Raw genomic sequence first — 21,322 nt, 5'->3', positions numbered from 1 at the left:
TAAACACTAATTTCCTCCTCCTCCTGTACTACTACAGTAGTTTCGTTTCCTAGTCCATTCCCAGATAGAGCGATTGGAAAACGACAGCCTATATGCCTCTGTATGGGCCATAATTCCTCTTGTGTGTCAAATCATTCCATGTGCAGATAAATACGTTCATCAAAGTGATCAGCGACTAACTAATTCCAAGCATGCTGCTGGTGAGATGTGACAGAACACACCTCAAACGAGAATTCCGCTGGTGAGACATATGAGGGACATCTCAAACAAGCTCTCTTCGCAATTACTGAACTGATCTGGATTCATTTTTCCTTGATCTAACGCATATTTTTGGCCATATTATTGTCTTGGAACTTAATTATGTTACAGGTCTATTACAGCGCCATCTATCGCGTAACTACACAAAAGTTACGTATTTTTTCCCATAGATTCGATTCCACAATAAAAACGGGATGTTGCTATTTAAGATTTCGAAGTTGCCCCCCCATGCCACACCCTAGGGCTGGGGCGGGGTTTTCACATTGGTATGGTTGGATAGCATTTTTTTAAAAAATTGAACGCGTATTTACCGTTTTTTAACCCATGCGTAGTGTATGAGATATTTCGTTCTCTCAAGATAGAAATCTCACGCTGTATACTTCTGTGGTGTACGTGTGTGTGTGTGTGTGTGTGTGTGTGTCTGTGTGTGTGTGACGTGCATAATATCCGATCTCATAGCTCGGAGATTTCGCGAGCGTGCTGGGAGACCGTTTTATCATTCATACGCGAGGCCCGCCCGAATCCCGAAACCCGGCCATAAAGGGGACAGCCGTAACGAGCTTTACGGCTGATTGTTTCCCGGCGGAGCGCGGTCCCTTCCGTCTGAGAAACGCACCACCTGGTCACACCGCCATTGCGTAAGCCCCCCCCCCCCCCCCACCACCCCCAGCCCACGCGCAGCGGACCTCCTTTTATTGTGTGTAAATATTTCCAGATAATATCGCAACTGTGTACTGGCCGCTCCGTTTTATGATGGCCGGCCCGAATTCCTAGCAGCGGTCATATTCAATACCACGGCGCGGCGCGGTCATTTCCAACTTGAGTATCAGCGTAAAAGTTTTTATGGTGGCGGATTTGTGGAGTAGGTAAACTCCTGCGACAATAAACCAGAGTTTTTTGTGGATTATTGAGCCGGGATTCGAGCGACTCGCTTCCTATACTCGCCATTCAGACAGGGCCATTATTTCTGGAATCGGACGATCTTTTTTTTCCGTGGGCGATGTACAAAAACTTCGGATTTAAAACGAAGTGAAGTGGAAATTACTGGACGGGCCACCAAAAGCCTTACCCATTCGTGACGTAGTACTAGGCGTTCCAGATCCTTTACGTAACTTCCCGGCATAGTACTTTGAAATTTACTGAACATCAGCACTCGACCCTCCTCGTACATAAAGCTGAGGAAATGTAGTTCGTAAGGAAATAAAAGGATTTCGCCACATTCAAGCAAGAATGGTCACTGAACTCCAGAATCCTACACTCTGGCAGTAATAAATCTTTCATGTAATGAGAGGTTCAACACTAATCTACCTACACAAGTACAGTGAACATCATACACGAGAAGTCAGAAAACTACTATTATGCAAATAAAATTCATTTGTAAAGAATCTCTCTTGACTCTGTGCTGATGTACACTCCTGGAAATTGAAATAAGAACATCGTGAATTCATTGTCCCAGGAAGGGGAAACTTTATTGACACATTCCTGGGGTCAGATACATCACATGATCACACTGACAGAACCACAGGCACATAGACACAGGCAACAGAGCATGCACAATGTCGGCACTAGTACAGTGTATATCCACCTTTCGCAGCAATGCAGGCTGCTATTCTCCCATGGAGACGATCGTAGAGATGCTGGATGTAGTCCTGTGGAACGACTTGCCATGCCATTTCCACCTGGCGCCTCAGTTGGACCAGCGTTCGTGCTGGACGTGCCGACCGCGTGAGACGACGCTTCATCCAGTCCCAAACATGCTCAATGGGGGACAGATCCGGAGATCTTGCTGGCCAGGGTAGTTGACTTACACCTTCTAGAGCACGTTGGGTGGCACGGGATACATGCGGACGTGCATTGTCCTGTTGGAACAGCAAGTTCCCTTGCCGGTCTAGGAATGGTAGAACGATGGGTTCGATGACGGTTTGGATGTACCGTGCACTATTCAGTGTCCCCTCGACGATCACCAGTGGTGTACGGCCAGTGTAGGAGATCGCTCCCCACACCATGATGCCGGGTGTTGGCCCTGTGTGCCTCGGTCGTATGCAGTCCTGATTGTGGCGCTCACCTGCACGGCGCCAAACACGCATACGACCATCATTGGCACCAAGGCAGAAGCGACTCTCATCGCTGAAGACGACACGTCTCCATTCGTCCCTCCATTCACGCCTGTCGCGACACCACTGGAGGCGGGCTGCACGATGTTGGGGCGTGAGCGGAAGACGGCCTAACGGTGTGCGGTACCGTAGCCCAGCTTCATGGAGACGGTTGCGAATGGTCCTCGCCGATGCCCCAGGAGCAACAGTGTCCCTAATTTGCTGGGAAGTGGCGGTGCGGTCCCCTACGGCACTGCGTAGGATCCTACGGTCTTGGCGTGCATCCGTGCGTCGCTGCGGTCCGGTCCCAGGTCGACGGGCACGTGCACCTTCCGCCGACCACTGGCGACAACATCGATGTACTGTGGAGACCTCACGCCCCACGTGTTGAGCAATTCGGCGGTACGTCCACCAGACCTCCCGCATGCCCACTATACGCCCTCGCTCAAAGTCCGTCAACTGCACATACGGTTCACGTCCACGCTGTCGCGGCATGCTACCAGTGTTAAAGACTGCGATGGAGCTCCGTATGCCACAGCAAACTGGCTGACACTGACGGCGGCGGTGCACAAATGCTGCGCAGTTAGCGCCATTCGACGGCCAACACCGCGGTTCCTGGTGTGTCCGCTGTGCCGTGCGTGTGATCATTGCTTGTACAGCCCTCTCGCAGTGTCCGGAGCAAGTATGGTGGGTCTGACACACCGGTGTCAATGTGTTCTTTTTTCCATTTCCAGGAGTGTAGTTTAATTTCAGTGTTGTGGTTAGTCTACAAATCAAAAACTCTCTTGAAAAATATTATGTTATTTTCCATTCCAGTTGCGTAATTCCAAAACTGTTTTACAGGAGTAAAAGGAAAGTGCAATCCTCAGAGTATTTCCAAAACTTTTATTGATCTTAAACTAACTTAACCAGACATGTAACCGATCCTGGATGGTGTAGTTAGTCCATGACACAGTTCATTAAGTGATATTTAATGGAAAAGTACTAACATGGAGGTTTTGTAGCGTGATCATTGGTGGACTTTGAAAGAGTAGAGTTATGCTGCAAATTATCCATAGACGTGTGTCTCCCAGTTGTCATCTTGAAATATACAGAAAAGAATAATATAACCGTAAAATGGATTTCATTAATTCTGCTTCTAAACTACACCACATTGTAGCTCATTATATATAGAGCTGAAAGGTAAATTGGGTACTATTTAGGGATACTCTTGATGTAAAGAGCTGTTTCAGTAAAATCTTACAATCAATGGGAGGAGGTGTTGCTCGCCGTTTGTTCAGCTTTGCACTTGTTACGAGTGAAGTGTTGCAAGAGTCAAATGGCGAACATGTCATGCACCTCTGCTAAATGGCATCGGAATTCATGTACTCAGGGACCCTAAAGCTGTGGGTGTAATAACTCTGAACATACTCATTTATTGTGTAATTTATCGATGCTTCAAAATTCAATTTCGGAACGGTTACAAAAGGTTGTCCGCTTTTAAAAATGATGACTGGATTAGATTTTTTTTTCTTCTTCATCCGATATGTTTCATGGTGTCCTACATGTCTTCTTAGTTTATCACAATCACTTCCTCTCCATACCAACTCCATTTTTTATTACACACGCGATAATCCGTATTTCATGTACTGGTCTTCGGCTTCCTGTGCAGTTCTCCCCTTTACTGCCGTTACCATTGCCAAGCTAAATCCCAGTTCCGGAGAGTCTTACAACTTGTTCAGGTGAGCTGCACTCTCTTCTCACAATAGTGTATATACGTCTTTTCTCCTTAGTGTTTTTCATACCTCTTCGCCTCGTACTTTTTCGATCCACTTAATTTAACGTCTTTCTGAAACAAAGCTTCTTCGCCTGGTTTCCTGAGGCCACATATTGTCTCAAAACTACACTCGACATTTAAGCACTTTCATGCTCAATTTTAAGTCGATATTTGAAATTAGGGAAACTCAAAGACTGCATTCTTCTAGCGTTTATATAGTATACTTCGCAGGTAACAAAATTATTTGAGTCTGTAGGTAATATATATATGAGACATGAAGTTAACAATTTTCCGGACACTTTAATGTTGTACACAATGTAGTGACCTTTCCCCTTCTCAGAACTCAGCATGACTTCCAATCGACGAAGCAGCATGGAATTCACATACCAGCTACACCGTAAATAAGGTTCCTGAAGTGTAGCACGCCATGCCGACAGCAGAGGAAACGTCACTACTTTGGAAAACTGTTGATCTATTCGTATTATAATTTTAACTTCACTCTTTGGTTTGTAAATGAGCTGTAACACGGCTGCCTATCAGTGTACTTAGTATTATTGTCATGAGAGAAAGGACACCGTGCTTTTAAATGTGACTGGCAGCATAGCGGTTATACAGTGGCACTTGTCGCATGTGAACTCGTGTGGGCATAAAACGTATACCTATTGTTACGAATGGCTTATAATTGAAATTTGAGATGAACAGTTAGGATCCCTTTACAAGCAAGATGGTAAGACAGATACACTTATCGAAAGTATCCGGCCACCTTGCGTTATGCGACATTGGCCTCTAGGTGTCAGGGGAGCCGGACCTAGAAAGTGCAAAAAAGGGGAGGCAAGTGTGCGCTTTCTGAAATAAATCTCATTTATTGTTCCGTCTCATTTTCAAATGTTTAATAACATGTTTCGATCATTCTGGGTCATCTTCATAACTATGTAGTTGTGTCAGCAATCCGTCTTGTCTACTCATAACCACGCATCCGAGTACTTTGATATGTGGTTCTGACTAGATTAGATTGGTTGCTGGTGCAACTAAAATCTGAAGACGACGCAAAGTGATCGAAATATGTAATCTAATTAAAACCGTGCAACTGAGACGGAGCAATAAATGAGAATTGTCTTAAATAATACAGTTGCTGAATCTCTGAAGATGATTATGTCGGCTATACTGAGAGTGGTCTTTCTTTTTTTTTTTTTTACTACTTCCGCCCTACGTCCTAAATTATTTGTTGTGAGTAGAGAAACAGCAACAGCAGAATACGTTGGTCAGGAAAACTCATTGACTTCAAACATGAGCTAGCCATTGGACGCGACCTAAGTAACAAATCCGTGAGGGACATTTCAGCCACCATACAGCTGCTCAAGTCAACTGTTGGTGATGTAACTTTAACGATACAGATATCATTACAACACTAAACAATATCTTAATTAACAGAATTACTAAATGTCGATCAGCAAAATTTTTCGTCTTTATAGATCTTAATTTTCAAAAGTAACAGTTGGCAACGCTGAAGCAATGGTCCTTTGGCGTTGAAAGAGGCGCTGTATGAGACACGCCCAATGTGGATGCTCATTCCATCTAGCAGCTGCAATAACGCAGTCTGGTTGTAAAAACGGGTGGGTTGTGAATCACCGTAACGTGTTGGCTACTCGTGGCAAAGTGGTAAACAATCTAAGTTACACATTTACTGAACTATATTACGAAATAATAAAATATGTCATGTTTTATTGAAAAGCCTAGATTGTTAAAACGGCTGTAAAATTATGTATTGTGTATTATAAACAGTCATGGCTTGAGAAATAACTAATAATTGTTAAGGTAATTTCTGCATATTAATCTGAGAGGCAGTATCTCGCCCTTTTTGAGAAGAGACAGCTCTCTCACAGTGTAAGTAGCCAGTAGTAGCGTGAGCACTGTGCACATGTATGTGAAAATCGAGCATTGGTAAAATTAGCGTCGGACAACTGCTCAATGAGTCAACTATTTTATAAAAAGTGCAGCTAAACTGTGTGTTACAGAAGACGAGGTTTGCTCTGAGTTATTGTGGAGTAAAAGGTCAGTTGTATTGCCAGCCACGGGGCTCTGCAAGCTTCAAGGGACATATTGCTGGCTATATGTACAACCGAAGATCCTGTAGCATTCATAGCCGCAAACAGCAGGCTGCCACTTCACATTTCAGCAGCATTCGTTGAAGAAGCTTGGACACAGCTCTTCATAACTAGAAACGCAACAGTTTTATTTGGTCTGTGTTACAATATGTGACAGTCTTGTCTGTGCTACAACGCAAAGTGGACTTCTAGTTGGGAAGTCACATTTGCAAAACGTGCAAAAGCCATGACAGAACTGGAACTGTAACTTGAGCATATACTCGTTATTTATAAAGCAAATTCTTCTCCCATGTGTTTATTTATGTATTCAAAAATCAATATCGTTATAGTTTCAATGTTTTAAACCAAAGATTTTGACGCTTATAGAAGCTGATATTTTATTTGAATATAAAATCGTGCGCTGACTTACACAGAGATTTCATACGTAAGTTATAAACCAGCCAAATTTTGTAATAGATGCTGTGTGTCGCTGTTACTGTTGAGAAGAAGGCACCACAAGGTAAAGTGACACTGCTACTTTTTTCCTTCAGAAATCTGTGGTGGCTTATGTACTTTGCAAATAGAAGCCAGTGGCGTGTGACGAAATCTGAGCTTGTGTTAATTAAAGTCAGGTATAGGTACTAACTGAGACCAACGTGATTTCTGATTACATATTGCAAAGTGACTTATACTTTTGCGTACTTTGAGTTTCTGATTACATACTGCAAAGTGTTTTAAACTTTTTCATTCTTTACCTGAAATATATTTTTCTTTAAATATTAGCGTTAAATGTCTTACTACCACAGTAGGCAAGTATCTTCAGTGCCTATCAGGTTACTCATTAAAAGTTTATTAACCTTAGGACGCCCAAGCCTTTTTTTCTAACTTGGATGCCTAAGGGGGGGAGGGGTATTAAATAAGATTACTGACGAAAAATTACAACTTTCAAAATGGTTAATGTGTTTTAACTAAGGCATCGGTTTATAAATGTTGTTAATTGTTATAAATATAGGATTGAGTGAATAAAAAATTGACATGTTATAATACAAAATACAGATGTGTTCATATACAATAGACTACTCTGAGTCCTCAACTTCAAGGCAAGAGATACACTTCACAATTTTTTTCTGAATGTGTGTTACACACATGTTTATGACACTGTTCACAATACTATTTTGGTTTACTTAGATTGCTTCTTTGTTTTAGCTTCTCTTACACAAATATGCCACCGACCTTTCCCTGCAGGAGGCTGACGTGCTTCTGTTGTCACTTCTTTGATTTTCTTTTGTAGAATAGTCTCCATTGATTGAACAATTTGGTTAGATAACCCTCTTGCATTGGCACTTCTTTCGTCTACCTGAAATTTCACTAGATCCATCCCAGCTTGCAGTAGATAAAGTTTCCGTTTGTTGTGTTTCTTTTCATTCCATCTTGGATGTTGCTGGATGAATGTGGTGGTTGCATTGATAGCACAAATGTCGATGAGAGAGTAAAATACAGATAGAGGCCATCTTTTTCTTCCCCTCTTGCAGGTGTACATACGCGCCATTTGATCAATGTTGTCAATTCCACCTTTAGTGGAATTATAATATGCATTTATCTCAGTTTTATTCTTCTCTCCTCCAACAGTGCCTTTACGTTGGTGCATTTTTGACAACATTACTTGGTTTCGTTTTTGCTATGTAGGACACCAAAGTTACTGGAGGCCTACCTGTTGATCGGTCTGTGAACAAGAATATAGCTCTCGATTTCTTCATTATGTTCGGAATATGCTTACTGTTTGACTGGAGAGTTCCTACTGTAGTAACTTTGTAGTCTTGGTATAACTATTTCGCCAAATCCACCGATGTGTAGTATCGGTATGTAGTAATATTTCGACCTGTATTTTTCACAGGTGCTACCAGACGCTTGATGACAGCTGCTTCTTCTTTCGACAAATTCTGAACATTGCCTGCATAGGGTTCCATATTCAAGACGTATCTGTCAACTGCATCGGACATCATGCGTATAAGGATGCCATACTTACCCGGTTTATCCTTCATAAATACTTTGAAGGGCCAGCGCCCTCTAAACAAGCCGAGCATCTCATTAACGGTGAGGTGGACCCCTGGTTTATACAGCAGTGGAAACCCATCATCCAATTTGTTTTGAAACATCACAGATTGCTGTGAACTTGTCTGCTTCAAAAAATGGTTCAAATGGCTCTGAGCACTATGGGACCCAACTGCTGAGGTCATTAGTCCCCTAGAACTTAGAACTAGGTAAACCTAACTAACCTAAGGACATCACATACATCCATGCCCGAGGCAGGATTCGAACCTGCGACCGTAGCGGTCTTGCGGTTCCAGACTGCAGCGCCTTTAACCGCACGGCCACTTTGGCCGGCAACTTGTCTGCTTCCCTTCTTAGCTGGCGGGTACTTTTGTCATCAAACCTTATGATTGCAATAAGTTCCTTGAAACGTTCTCTTGCCATAATACCCTTGTAAACTGGCCGACCCATTAGGTCTGACCAAAGTATTATCCTTATTTGCCCCCATAAATATCAGGATTCCTATAAAGGCATACAATTCTTTCTCATTAGTCAAAGTAACATTTCGCCTAACTGCCTCTTCATTTCAATGTTTTACTATAACATCCATGATGTCAGGCGTAAGAAGTAACTTCAAGGCTTCTCCAGCTTAATGGCAAACACCAGCTGGTGTTACTCCTGCCTGCTCTCTTACTGTATTAGCAACAGACCTCCAAGAAGTTCTGGGCTGTGTGGTTACGTATCTTCTTCCAGACTTGGCCGCAATAACATCCTGATGGTCACTGCCTGAAGCTGAGCTATCTTCATCTTCTCTAACATCCACATCACTTTCACGATCTCAATCATACTCCATAACACCATCCTCATATTCACTTTCACTCCCCGAGTCAGAATCTTCATCTAAAATTTCATTCAGAACTCTTTCTAAAGACGACTCACGTATTCTTTTAGTCATTTCTAAGTCTGGGTTTGAACAATAGGGAACTGCACTAACTCACTGCAAGTTTACAAGATAAATAACAGCTGACTGACATCAACAATCACTTCCTCTGAAAGTAAACCGATTGTTGTGAATATCAAGAATAACAACCACCAAGAAACTAACTTGCATTGTTGTAGAGATTAGGAATACGAAATCCCACTAAGGGAAATTTTCTATAGCATGGAAGCCTAAGGGGGGGGGGGTTGTTGGACCCATAATAAGTTTATTTATTTTTTTCTTTCAAAGCGGGGATTTTCTATAAAATATATTGACACCAACGTTTCATAAAATAGCCAACAAACAATACCTCAAAGGGAATATGTAGTATGAATGTTACTTGGGCAAAAGCAGGGGACATAAAAAGTTGTGGATTCAACGACCCCCCCCCCCCCCCCCCCTTAGGCGTCCTGGGGTTAAGTTATTTTTGATGACAAGTTGTGTGCTATTCGAAATAATTACATTTTTGCGAATATAGACACATTAATGTTGCAGGTTTTGTGAATTTAAGTGCTCCATGTTGAACTAACATTATGTACGATCGTCACTTCAAATGCAGTTGGTATTAAAATTAGTGGATTTCCTCTACTATCTTTTGCTGTTAACATCTGTTTACTATCACTTAAACTAATTCGTGCGGTTGACTGCAAACTCTCACAAACAAAAGAGAGTAATCAGCCACCATACAGCAGAGAATGTACTGCACGTGAGTCTGATGGCCACACACGTTTTATAAAGCAGTTATTATATCTTAATTCGTATAAAATATATTCAAACGAGCGGTGACATCCGAGACTGTAAAGTGGAAACTCGAAGGAGCAACCACAGATAAACTAAGACCAGGTTTACACATGTATTGATGGAGAGGATCCGTCGAGTGTTGCTGAGGATGGTTGTAGAAAATAGTATAAAATCAGCAAAAGAAATCACTCGTAAGTTCCAAAGTGCAGCTGGCATACAAGCCAGCACAAAGACCTACGTAGGTAGTTAAAAATAGTGAGTCACTATGGTTGAACAGCTCCTCATCAGTCACACACTTCTGTAGTCCACGGTAAGAGACGCTTGAGGTGTAAAGAGTGACGCCACTGGAAACGATTGATTTGGAGTGATGTACCACTCTACGCACTGGTAATCCGATGGTAAGGTTTGGCTGCGGCGAATGACTGGCGTACATAATATGCCAAAATGTTTACTGTCAGCAGTAAGGCACGGATAAGATGATAAAGCATGGGGGTGTTTTACGTGGGTACCGTAAGGTCACGTTATTATGCTTAAGGAAACGTTAAATGCAGAAGGGTACAAACACATATTGCAGCATTGCATATTGCGTACAGTAGACGAACGGTTCTGAGACATGGTTGTTTTTGTCATCATGACAATACGACCTGTCATAAAGCAGGGCCTGTGACGAAATGGCTTGTGAACTACATTCCTGAAATGGATTCCCCTGCGCAGACTCCCTACTTGAACCCAATGGGGCATCCCTGGAATGAGCTATAAAGTAGATTTCGCTGCACACTCAATCGTATAACATCAATAACTTCCCCTGTGGTTCTTGAAGCAGACTGACCGTCCCATTCCTCCACAGGCATTCGGGCACCTCATTGACACAGTCCCCAGGAGAGTTCAAGCCATCGTACAGGCAAATGGTCTTCTAATAGGTGTCTAGATGCTTCTGATCACACAGAAAATTAATAATCTGCAACCATTCTAACTAATTACCACCTTGTCGAAGGTTTCAGAAAAGACAATGTAAGCAAGAACCATAACACAGCTCTCCCAAAATAACATACTTAACCAGTCTCAATTCAGATTTCAAAATGGCCACTCCACTGAACATGTAAATTACAATTGATGAATCAGATTATCCAATATTTAAATAAAAATATTCACAATTGGCATTTTCTGTGACTATGAAAAACATTAGATTGTGCAGTTCATAGTACATTCCTCGAGAAGTTAAAATGTTGCCGTATCAGAGATCTTATTGGTAAACGGTCGTCATTCTAACTAGAAGGATAAAAAGTGTTGAAACTTCAGCTCATGAGAATGTAAATAACATTTGCTTGAAAATTAATTACTTTTTCTCTGCAAGTCGACTGTAATTGAAAGCAATTTAGTAATACAGTAAGCCGACCACAGCGTTAAGAATAATTCACAGGGATAATTCAATAAATGAAACTCTTATAAACTCTTAGGTGTTTTCGTTGATAAGAATCGCATCTGCAAGTCACAACTTAGAGCTTTTAAACTTTCAAGTTATACAACACTTGAGTTACAGATAATATATTTTACAAATAAAAATGTCAAAAGTTGACTGGTATTTCCTATTTTCACTTGCTAACGTCTTACGGCTTCGTATTTTGGGGTAACTCGTCAACAAGGAAAAGTGTTTGTTACACAGAAGCGTCTGTAAAGTATATATTTTCGTTTTATAATGGCTTATGGCTTCATATTTTTAGGTAACTCTTCAGTAACGAGAAGTGTTTGTCATACAGAAGTGTTTAGAAAGTAAAATATAGGATATCCCAAGAGAAATGATCTATCTTCAGGATGCGAGCTATGATTACTTGAACCTGAGATAACTCGCATTTTCATGGTTCTCTTTAAAAAGGATGACTCGATGATGTCCTAGAGTCGACCTGCACATGTCTGCTTTCACGTCCTGCTCCTAAACTCTCTGCAAATGTAATATGTACCTGTAATCCTGCAGTTAAATAGTGTATCTAGAGTTCCTAATTGATAAAATAATCAGAAATATTAAATAAAAGATGGGCGAATAATTAATAGAACTCCTCTGTTCTAGCATTGAAAATTGATAACATTATCAGAAACATTAAATAAACAAATTATTAACAAAAGTGCTCAGTTCTCACGTCTGAAATTGTGTAGGCGACACCAGAAAATTCTGTTGAATTATGTTTGTTGAAGAAAATAATCTCGAACAAACGAAAGATGGTCCTATGACTACCAATTACGATACAAACAAAAATAACCCTATGTCTGTACTGTTTATTAAAATGCAATGAAGTTGGGTTAAGTGAAGGACAAGAATGATAGCAGAATCGACGAGCTAAAAAGTTATCCAAGACGTGCGAAAATAAAGTCCATTTCGTCATCACACTACACGAAATATTTGTCAGTTCAGAATAATTCAGAGTTCAGCATGACTATTTATACACCAGCACACGGATGATAACGAGCAGGAACTTATACGCTGTCTGTTCTTAAAACTGTAATTCATGGGAAAAATTATAGTTCAGAACTGAGCACATTCATACCTCAAAAAATTTGAAGTCCCTTCAAAAGTTAACTGCCAAAAATCTACCACTTGTACGGCATAATATCACACTTTACCTCAGGCAGGTCTGTCTTCTTCCGGAACTCGACGTAAAGTGCCCTGAGTCGGTCACTTGAGCACACCAGTCAAAAGCCCAGTCTTCGTTTGACTCAGCATCGTTCTGGCTCCATCTAATTCGCATTGGCTGAAGGCCATCCCCACCAAAAGTACATTGTACTTATATCCCAAAGATTTGATATGACTCAAATTGACCACTTTCTGTATAAAACTAATACTCATATAGTATAACAGTAATTAATAAAAAGAACGTCATAAATATTCAGTCACTCTCAGGCCACTTATAATAATTAAAAATAATAGTTTCTTCATAAATAAATGAGCCAGCATTCCTGGAGATGTGTGCCCATGTTAAATGACAAGAAGTGATGTTAGATATTGCTCACACTGCTACTTAACTCAGCATGATAGACGGCGTCTTTTGGCACTCTTCTCGATGGAGATGTCAGGTGACACAAGAGACTCACTACCTTTAACTACACTGATTTTCTAATACTAACTGCAATCATTATTTAAATAAAGCTACTGGCAAAATTAGTATAATTTTCATTAAATAACTACGCAAGTGTGACGAGACATATGGTACTCATGCTGTATTCAGTTTTCCTATGTTACTGTAGAGGATACGATATTCTAACAAACATTAACATAATGAAAAAGATATAAAAACGTAATAAATCGACAAATAAAATAAATACAGGAGTGTAGCTCTTCGGAATGATTGCTAAAGTGCGTTGCTAACATCTGAGACGTCGTTTGATGAAATTACAGTAAGTGTTTAAACGTTTGTAATTCTAAAGTTCATTGTGGAAGTATTTCGTCACTGTAAATTATTAACTTTGTATTTTTTAAGATATTGAAACTATTGCTGCTTCACTGAATGTGCCTCACTTTCCTGAGATTGCCCATGTATACATATTTGCTTTATTATAGAACTGTGACTTAATACTGTATTTCTAATAGTTTTAAGTAGCCATATTTCAGACTGCCTTGTATACTGCAATTTCGGGTACATCTTCTGCACCCTAGTCAAGCGCACAATGGCCTTCCACATGCACCCTGCTATGGAATTTGCTCACATCCGGCCACAATCTGGAAACATCTTGCCTGGTCGGACGAGTCTCGTTTCAAATTGTATCGAGCGGATGGTCGTGTACGGGCATGGAGGTAACCTCATGAATTCATGGATCCTGCGTGTTAGCAGGGGACTGTTCAAGCTGGTGGAGGCCCTGCAGCGGTGTGGGTCATGTGCAGTTCGAGTGATATGGGAACCCTGATACTTCTAGATACGACTCTGACAAGTGACATGTACGTAAGCATCCTGTCTGACCACCTGCATCCATTCATGTCCAATGTGCATTCCGTCGAACTTTGGCAGCTCCAGCAGGACAAAGCGACGCCCCAAACGTCCAGAATAGCTACAGAGTGGCTCCAGGAACGCTCTTCTGAGTTTAAACACTTCCTCTAGCCACCAAACTCCCCAGACATGAACATTATTGAGCATATCTGGGATGTCTTGCAACGTGCTGTTCAGAAGAGATCTCCACTCCCTCGTACTCTTGAGTATTTACGGACAGCCCTGCAGGATTCATGATGTCAGTTCCCTCCAGCACTATTTCAGACATTAGTCGAGTCCATGCCACGTCGTGTTGCGGCACTTTTGCGTCCACGCGGGGTCCCCTACACTATATTACGCAGGTTTACCATTTTGTTTGGATATTCAGTATATGAAAAAAAAGAGTGCCCGTATTTCAAAAAGTAGTTACAAACAAACAAGCAAAGATATGGATAAAATTCTTTTACTTGTGATCTGCAAATATTGTGCCGTTTTAAATTAGTTTTTTTTTAAATTATGTGTGGTATGGCGCCCTCCATTGTTGACACATTGACTAAACCTTTTCTGAAAGTGGTGCGTAGTTCTTCATGTCATTTCTGGTGGAATGGCAGCCACTTCCTGGGTGATTGCCTTATTAAGTGCCTGCAGGGTTGTGGGGCGATATCTGTACACTTGAGCTTCTAAATGTCACCAAATAAAATAATCACAAGGAGATCAAGATAACCTTGGTGGCCCAGTGATGTCTCTACGTGAAGAGAGAAGATGTCCAGGAATCGAACTCTCTCCAAATTTCTCGAGAACGCCATGAAATGTGGCTCCATTCTGCTGTAACCAGACTTGTTCCTCTTCATGACCCCTAATAAACAGGTTTAACTTAACTTGGAGCTTGGAGGGGTGTCTCTATCATGTGACAGTAGTGACCTGAGTTTATCGTTACCATTACGCCAATTTTCTCCAAAAACGACGGACCCTGCACACCAAATTCAGCATGGCTCACCAAATTGTATCACAATTGCTAGAAGTGGACAATGGCGAACTTCCTGAGTGTTGTCTGGTGCCCAGTAGCGGAAAGTTTGTTTATTTACAGTACCTAAAAAGTGGAAGGGACCTCATCAGAAGAAATCAAAACAGCGCCACGAGGAATGTTCCGAAGAACTACCTCGCACACAGCTCTGCTTATTTCAAAATTTTTTCTTGCTTAATTCTTGAGTAACCATCAATTTGTATGGATGCATCTGAAGATCCATGAGCAGGATTTTTCTTACACTCCGTTCAGAGAATCCAAGGGTTGTTGCATATTTAAGTGCTAGTGCTGAACACATTGAAGATTGTGTGGAAAATACTTTCACACGTCATATTTTCCGGCATTTTTACACTCCAAAAAATCGATAATCAGATTTTCTTTTCGTTGCAGAACCTGATACTGAGTTTGACACCCAAACATAGCTAGTTCTTCTATCGAGAACAGAAGCACGTCAGCCAAGTTTGCATGGAATGCTCCCAGAGCAGTAATCAAAAAACCTCCATTACAAAAGTAGTCCTCCACAACAAATGCACAATGCTCACTCATCCACACATTGCGCCTACTGAAAACTGTATGTACACCGCTATCGATCGATACCTCTTCACATTAGTATCCCAACCACACAGCTCACACGGTCACCTCCGAAAGTGTGGGAGAATTTTTTGCCCGACACTGTATATCAGGGTGTACTGAAAGCTAATGCCTCCGAATTTCTTATGTAAAAACTCATAAACTTTTTTAGTAAAACAAACATTATTAACGTTTCACATCTTTATTCTTCATTTCGATTCCCGGCCGGGTTGGAGATTTTCTCTGCCTGGGGACTGGTGTTTGTGTTGTCTTCATCATCATAATCATCAACATCATCACCTGTGACAGTGGCTCGATTGGATTGTGAAAAAAAACTGGACTGTGTAGTAACTGGGACTTTGTACGGTCGCTGATGACCGTGCTGTTGAGCGCCCCACAAACCAAACATCGTCATCATCATCATCGTCATCATCATCATCGTCATCATTCGACATTTATACATATTTGCAGACTTCTGCCACTAGAGAGCTCCGAATTGTGGCTCTATGTAACATAACTATGACGGCGTGACAAAGAATACTGTGATCTAATTTCGAATTCGACGAGTTGGAAGCACACATGGAACATCTTCCCCTGTAGCATGGCAATGTCGTACCACGTATGATTGCTGCGAGATCTGTAAGAATCCTTGGGTTCATTGTCATCGATCATCCTCCATACAGTCCCGGCTTGGCCCCATTTGTTTCCAGATCTTCACTTTCGTAGCGTTCAAGCGGAACAAGCAGAGGTGAGGTTGAGGCTCTGTGAACAGAGTCAGATGTTCTACAGTGACGGTATCAGCGAACAGCTCTCGCTAGGAGAAATGTGTTCGTCACCAGCTTGAGTTTGTTGAGAAATAAGTATGTCGGCATGAAGAACACAAATATAGAATGTGGATAATGTTTTTTTATTAAGACTTTTCACATAAAAAATCGGAGACGTAAACGTTCGGTTTCCAAAGAATAGAAAGGTTGTCAGGGGCTCGTATTTCTTAGCCAGTCATGAGATTATAATAACAGTTAGGAAATGTATTTTTTAGATCAATACACTTTTTTCAAATTGACAAAAATAAAAACGTTTAGGTTCGCCGATGACATTGTAATTCTGTCAGAGACGGCAAAGGACCCGGAAGAGCAGCTGAACAGAATGGACAGAGTCTTGAAAAGAGGATATAAGATGAACATCAGCAAAAGCAAAACGAGAATAGTGGAATGTACTCGAATTAAATCGGATGATTTTGAGGGAATTAGATTAGGAAATGAGATGCTTAAGGTAGTAAATGAGTGTTGCTATTTGGAGAGCAAAGTAACTGATGATGGTCGAAGTAGAGAGGATATAAAATGTAGGCTGGCAATGGCAAGGAAAGCATTTCTGAAGAAGAGAAATTTGTTAACATCGAGTATAGATTTAAGTGTCAGGAAGTTGTTTCTGAAAGTATTTGTATGGAGTGTAGCCATGTATGGAAGTGAAACATGGACGATAAATAGTTTAGACAAGAAGAGAATAGAAGCTTTCGAAATGTAGCGCTACAGAAGAATGCTGAAGATTAGATGGGTAGATCACATAACTATTGAGGAGGTATTGAATAGAATTGGAGAGAAGAGACATTCGTGGCACATCTTGACTAGAAGAAGGGATCGGTTGGTAGGGCATATTCTGAGGCATCAAGGGATCACCAATTTAGTATTTGAGGGCAGCGTGTAGGGTAAAAATCGCATAGGGAGACCAAGAGATGAATACACTAAACAGATTCAGAAGGGTGTAGGTTGCAGTAGGTACTGGGAGATGAAGAAGCTTGCACAGGATAGAGTAGCATGGAGAGCTGCATCAAACCAGTCTCTGGACTGAAGACCACAACAACTGATGTTAAGAAACTAAAAATAGGGTGAATTAGAATGTCAGTGGTGTTTGTTGCAGGATTCTAATACGAGTTCCTTACAAGACATAGTATTTTGGAAATTTCCCTCAGTTGAAACATGTACACTACCTGTGGTAACACACTATGAAGGATAACACGAGTGCAAGCAGTAGTTATGCGGATTCTTCCATGGAAGATGGTCTGTTAGGACGCTGTTATACTTCTGCACGTCCAGTATTCCGTCTATGAAAAATGGGCCTATTAGCTGATGGTTAACTATCGCACAGCACACGTTTACACTCCATGGACGGTGACAATCCACCTGAAGAAGCCAATGGGGATTGTCAATTGACCAACAGTGCAAGTTTCGACTGTTTACCGGGCTATGATCGGTAAATGTTGCTTCATCACTAAAGAAGATACGTGATACATCTACAATATCCTGTCTTAATGTCCACGTACAGACACGATTTTCATAATCGTTCCAATGCTGCTCTTGATGGAGAGAGATGTGATATGGATGGAATATATTTCGATGGAGAATGTGCAGGATACGTGCCTGACTCAGCTGCAATGCACATTGCTCTGTTAAAACAGAGCCTGGATTTAGGGTTTCTTTGTCTTGATTCACGCTTACATCGGATCTGGGCACACCACATTCCTTCACTTTCATGTTAATTCCATGCTGCACAAGTTTATCTGATAAATTTCACACTGCTTTCATATTGTGTTGATTTTGAACTCATGGTACGCTGCTGTTATTCGCAAGAACGAAAAACTCACTAAATTCATGCATAACACACTCACAAAAAGAAACACGCTCATAAAGAACTCCACATGCAGTCAGCAAGCAAGGAAAATAAAGAAATGGGAAATATCTGGCGCACTGGGTATATTTCACACGCTGTTTCCTCCTCCAGTCATCCGTGAAACTCTCGATAGGTGGTAATACTTTTGTTACCGTACTCTAGAGCCCTCTGGCGAGGCATTTGCAAACTTATGACAACGGTCGCTAGAACAGCCAGTGGCAGGAACAAAACGACTGTCTAAAACACGATCAAAACAATGATACTGCACGTCGATTAATAACACACCAAAGCATTATAGAGACATACACAGGCAGGAATTCGATAGCGAAGTTTTAGAAACTCTGTTCATTCTCTTTTGATGTAATGTGAAAATTGTTTGGAGGTTGGTAGGACACACTTAGGTTGAAACACCAGAGCCTTTGGGACGCCCTTAAGAGCTGTAGCCCGAGGACGGCACTCCCCCAAACATAGCGCTATGCGTATTTCAAGGCGCAGCGTATCAACAGTTCCAAAAACGTTGACCAGCATTATTAAACTTGTGTTGGGATATACGCGAAATCTGTTCTGATAACTTAAATTCTGTAACGTGTTAAGGGGAAACTTATTTGAATATGTATTTTGGGGCGGCTCCACCTCAGACCCTGTAATTACGAGCCGCGCATGCCCCAGTTCCAACTTACATGTCATAACATCTTGAACATGATAACTATAATGTATAACCTACGCCTCCACATGCATAGTCTGTCTTCTAGACGGTTGTGGCAGTTCTAAGAAGACCAAACATAGTCTACCTCAGAGACACTAATGGTATTAACTGCCATACTCACCTCGCCAACCTGCAACACTGATTGACAAGTCAAATGCTGCGCTCAGATTGCTTATCAGTTTTTATGTACTGGTTGTAATTGGTATAAGTGCAGGTTTTACTATTGGAGACTGAAGACAGTATACTGAACAACATTACGTCACTTACTTACGTCATTTGCAGACTAATAGCTATAGCCATTCAAGTTATACGTTTTTGCGTACATGTGGGAAGTGCAAGCCATTAATGTTTATTTTTCCGTGGCAGCAGGTCAGGTATTGAGGTGTGGATAAGTGGAAACAGGCAGTCTACACCAGCAGTCATAGTCCACTTAGTGGTACACTGCGACCATGCAGAAAACATCAGGTCGATATGTTTTTGATGTGTTTGTGGGAACATTTTTCAATGCAGGGGAGAAACAACAAACAAACTAATGTGTGTACATATTAAGATACCACATATAAAAATATCTGCACTTGTACCCGTTACCCCCTGTATAAATATATACACATTATCCTAACATAAAGGAAACTTGTTTCCTTAAACAACATGATTTGAAGTGCAATATTTCAGTTCACGTAACATGCGGCGCCAACTGCACTCTATATGCTTTGACACAATCGTTATATGTAGCCATCTCTAATAAAACTATGTACTAGATTAGATACTAAACTAAAATATATACAATGTCAACATACATAACCAGTTAAATAAAAGTCCTAATGGTCAGTTGCCAAGAACCAGAGCAGAACAAAACCTGTTAGTTTTAGACAGTTAAAACGTCATTCAAGTTGAACTAGACAGAAATGCAATGGGTCAAATGGCTCTAAGCACTATGGGACATAACATCTGAGGTCATCAGTCCCCTAGACTTAGAACTACTTAAACCTGACTAACCTAAGGACATCACACACATCTATGCCCGACGCAGGATTCGAACCCGCGACTGAAGCGTCAAGAACCGCTCGCCACAGCAGCCGGCAGAAATGCAACGATCAAAACAGGAACGAACACAATATTCTATTCTAGGACACAACCTACTGACGTATGTATCAGCAAGGAACACGGGTCGAAACCGCAGCTGACAAACTCAACGTTGTTACCAGTCCAAAATATCTGCAAGACAACGCCGTTCAAACACCGCCGTGCAAACATTCCGTCAACACACTCCTCTGTCTCACCAAAGTAAAAAGAAACCATCTTAAGTTGCCTTAATCGAGATTTAGTGTCCGCAGAGCCGTTAACTCGCAAGAAGTTCACATCGGCCTCTACTAGCGGCTAGTCCTTTCAACTTGCTGCCACTCCAGCCAGCCAGTAGTGGTCACTTTCAAACGTAGCATTTCTGAAAGTGACCGACGTAGCTCGCGCCAGTGCGGCGTCCACGATACACAGCCCTGCTGGAGCGAGAGTGAGAGAGAGAGAGAGAGAGAGCGATGGACAGAGAGGGGAGAGCTACTGCTGTATAGTTTCGTCTGAACAGGCCTCCGAAGACCCAACGCCACCGAGCGACCACCGTGTCATCCTCATCTGTATGTCTGAGACAAGACAATTACCTGTCTTCTCTCTCCGCACTGTTGCTTCTTTGTTGGGCCTGCACTGACTACTCACTCTATCACGGTGTGCACTCTTCATTTAGCCGAGGATCAGAGAGCCTCCTCGGCCATTCCGGAGGTAGCAGCAAGACTTCCCTGGGATCGACAGCAGTAACTCTCAATTACGGCTTCTGCGATGATAATGGTCCTACTGCCGTAGAAGAATGTTTTCTGTGCTATCCGGCACTTTGTATGAAACAGGTGGTATTCTTCCACGTTCCATATTTTCCTGAAGGTGTAGTTGAACAAACTGTGCAGGAGCAGCAACATTTTGTTGAAATGCTGCAGCGTAGTCCTGCTACTTATGCAGGTCAATTTTCTGTGCGTGTCGGTCTCTCACAAACACGACTTTCGTGAAAATTGCATGCCGAAGACTTGTACCCACTTCACGTATGGCGACTCCATAATCCTCACATTGGCGAAAATTCCACAAGACTTGAATTTTTTTTCACTGGCTGATTGACAGTCGTCATTTGCTTCATTTAATAATATTCACTGATGAAGCCACGTTTAAACGTAATGGAGTCAACAAAACATCATCGATGGCCGCAGGAAAATCCACACGCTGTAGTGGAAACCAATTTCCTAGTTAGTTTTATGAATAATGTTTAGGGCAGCATGATTGGAAAGTTTTTACAGACGCAGTCTATTTTGAAGGGTGAATAACGAGACAGAATTACTTGCATTTTTTTGGAAAATTCATTTGTTTCCCACACCTTGAGGACATTCTTTCGGCACCAGACTGTAATGTACATCCAGAGTGATGAAG

This window comes from Schistocerca americana, chromosome 7 (assembly GCF_021461395.2).
Source record: "Schistocerca americana isolate TAMUIC-IGC-003095 chromosome 7, iqSchAmer2.1, whole genome shotgun sequence".
Taxonomy (NCBI): Eukaryota; Metazoa; Arthropoda; class Insecta; order Orthoptera; family Acrididae; genus Schistocerca; species Schistocerca americana.
This window is presented reverse-complemented; position numbering follows the sequence as displayed.